Source organism: Rissa tridactyla, unplaced genomic scaffold (genome assembly GCF_028500815.1).
Source record: "Rissa tridactyla isolate bRisTri1 unplaced genomic scaffold, bRisTri1.patW.cur.20221130 scaffold_722, whole genome shotgun sequence".
Taxonomy (NCBI): Eukaryota; Metazoa; Chordata; class Aves; order Charadriiformes; family Laridae; genus Rissa; species Rissa tridactyla.
In genome coordinates this window covers 7501-10000 of record NW_026529937.1, presented here as the reverse complement: position 1 = coordinate 10000, position 2500 = coordinate 7501, and the positions used below count along the sequence as shown (strand labels likewise).

Sequence of the window (2500 nt, the reverse complement as noted above, 5' to 3'; positions counted from 1 at the left end):
ACGTGGTTGTGGCGGCGGACGTCGGGCGCGGCCCCCGCGGGCGGACGCTCCCCCGAAGGTGGCAGTGGGGGAGGCACCCCCGCGGGGCCTAAAGTTCGTTTCCCTCGCCCCAGGGCCAGGTACCTAGCGTCCGCGCTCTCGCGGTCCCTTCCCTCGGCGCGTCTCTCGGCGCGTCTCCGGGGGTCGAAGGGCCGCGGGGGCCGGGCGGGGGTTTAAAGACTCGGGCGGCTCGGCGTCGCCCGGGGGGCCGGCCGGCCGGCGGCGGCGGCCGGGAGTTCTCTCTCGCGGTGAGAGAGCCTCTCCCGGACGGCCGTCGCCTGCGACCGCGTCCCGCGGGCGGCCCGTGCCGGGGAGGGGCACCCCTGCCCCCCCCTCTCCGCGGCCCGGTCTCGGCGGAGAGACCGCGGCGCGAGCGGTCGGCCGTGTCCGACCTGCCCGCCTCGGAACGGGCGACCCCGGCGAGGAGCGCGGGCTCCCCGCCGGGGCTCGCGGCGGGTCCCCGCAAGGGGGGGACCCGCCGCCGGGCGGCCCTACGCCCTCCCCCCGCACACCCTGTGCGCGGGGGGGGGCGGGAAGGGACGCCGCGCCTCCGTCGCAGCGGCTGCGTCGCGCTGCGGCGCCGCTCCTCCCTCCCCCGTCCGGGCGAGCGCTCGGCGTTCTCCCGCCGCTAAGCGCCGGCGAGGGCGGCACCCCGTTGCCCGAGCGGCGGCGTCGCCGCTCGGTCTAGCCGGACGGAGCCCCCCGCCGCCGAGGCCGTCCCGGCCCCGGGCCCCGCCTAGCCGCTTCGCCTCCCCGTCTTCGCCTTCCCGGCCGAGCCGTGCAGGCGGTCGGGGCAAGCGGGGGCGTCCCACTCCCGGTCTCCGCGTGGAAACGGGGAGAGCGGGAGCCGCCCCCGCCTCAGGCGGCCGTCCGCCTTCCGCTCGGCGCGTGCCCGCGGAAGGAGACGGGAAGCGGCGGCGGCGGCGGTGCCGGGGCGGGCGGCCGCCGCGCGGCGGGCCGCCGTCCGGCGGGCCGCGGGCGTCGTGCGTCGCCGGCTCGGGGCGCGTCCGCGTCCGGCCGCGGCGGCGCGGAGCCGCCGAGGTGCCGTCGGGACGGGACCCCGGGGAGGAGTTAGGCTGCCCGTGGCGCGGCGGAGCGGCGCGCGCGGAGGCGCGCGCGCGGGGTAGCCGTCGGGGCCCCCCGCGCCGCCCGCTCGAGGCGGACAGGCGGAGCGGCCGGGCGCGCCGCCGCCTCCGTGCGGAGGCCGGACCGAGCCCGGGCGCCTGGGCCGCCCCCGAAGCGAGCGAGGCGCTTGCCGTCGCCTTCGGCCGGTGGGGAGCGCGGGCTCCCAGGCCCTCGTCGCCTCTCGGGGCGTTTCCTTCCTTCCTTTCTGGCCCTCCTTGGGCGTGCTCGTACGGTCAGTCGAGGCGAGGCCCCTCCGTCTCGCCCCCGTCGCGCCGCGCTCCGCCGTTCTTTCCCCTCCCGCCCCGCGCGGGGATGCGAGGGGAGGAAGGGGGGGCCGGCCGGCGGGGCAGGCGGTTGGGCCGTCCTCCGAGAAGGGGCCGCTCCTGGCGAGCGTTCCCGGCCCTCCCGCGCGCGCGGGGCGGTGCCGAAAGACGAGACAACTCTTAGCGGTGGATCACTCGGCTCGTGCGTCGATGAAGAACGCAGCTAGCTGCGAGAATTAATGTGAATTGCAGGACACATTGATCATCGACACTTCGAACGCACTTGCGGCCCCGGGTTCCTCCCGGGGCTACGCCTGTCTGAGCGTCGCTTTGCGATCAATCGCCGGCTCGGCCGCCGCCCCTTGGCCGGGCGACGGCCGCACGAGCGGCGCGGCTGGGGTGCCTCGCAGGCCCCTCCCGAGGGCCTTCGTCCCCCTAAGTGCAGACTCGGGGAGCGCTCCGAAGCTCCCCGCTCCCGGAGCGCCCGCTCTGCGGAGCTCGTCTCGCCGGTGGTTGGCCGGGGCTCGCCGAGTCCGGTCGGGCCCGGCGCGGCGGTGGGGAGAGACGCCGGTCGGGGGGAGGCGCGGGCCTCGTCCCCGGCCCTCCCGCGCGGGCGGCTGTCTGCGGGTGGGTACCGCGCGGTACCGTGCCGTCGCTGCCGCGCGCGCGCGCCGAGCGTGCCGGGGACGGGGGTCATCCCCGTCGCCGCCCCCCCTTCCTCTCCCGTCTCTCCCCGACGACCCGCCGCCCCCCGAGCGCCCGCCGGCGGGTGGGGGGGGAGCGAGGTCGCGGCCGGGCCGGGGCGCCGGCGGCTGCGGCGGCGGCGGCGAGTCGGGCGACGGCCGCGCCCGCGCGGCCGCCGCTTCTCCGTCGTCGTCGCCGTCGTCGCCGCGCGTCTTCCCGTCCCGTGCCGCGGCTCCTCGCCTCTCCCCCGCTCCCGCCAGGCGGTGCCGCCCGGGCGCCCGCCCGGCCGTCGTCCCCGGCCGTCGCCCCCGGGGGGCCGTCTCCGGGCGCGTCTCCGGACGCGCTTTTTCGGGCCGTTCATCCGGGCTGGGGCTTCCTTCGGTTCTCCC

At 79.7% G+C, this 2500-nt stretch overlaps 1 non-coding gene across 1 annotated transcript; it reads left to right on the top strand.

Annotated features, from left to right (window-relative positions):
• Positions 1 to 1602: 1602 nt before the first annotated feature.
• On the top strand, positions 1603 to 1755 carry LOC128903879 (5.8S ribosomal RNA). The gene has a single exon (XR_008464287.1). It is a non-coding gene; the product is annotated as a 5.8S ribosomal RNA (ribosomal RNA).
• The last annotated feature ends 745 nt before the right edge of the window (positions 1756 to 2500 follow it).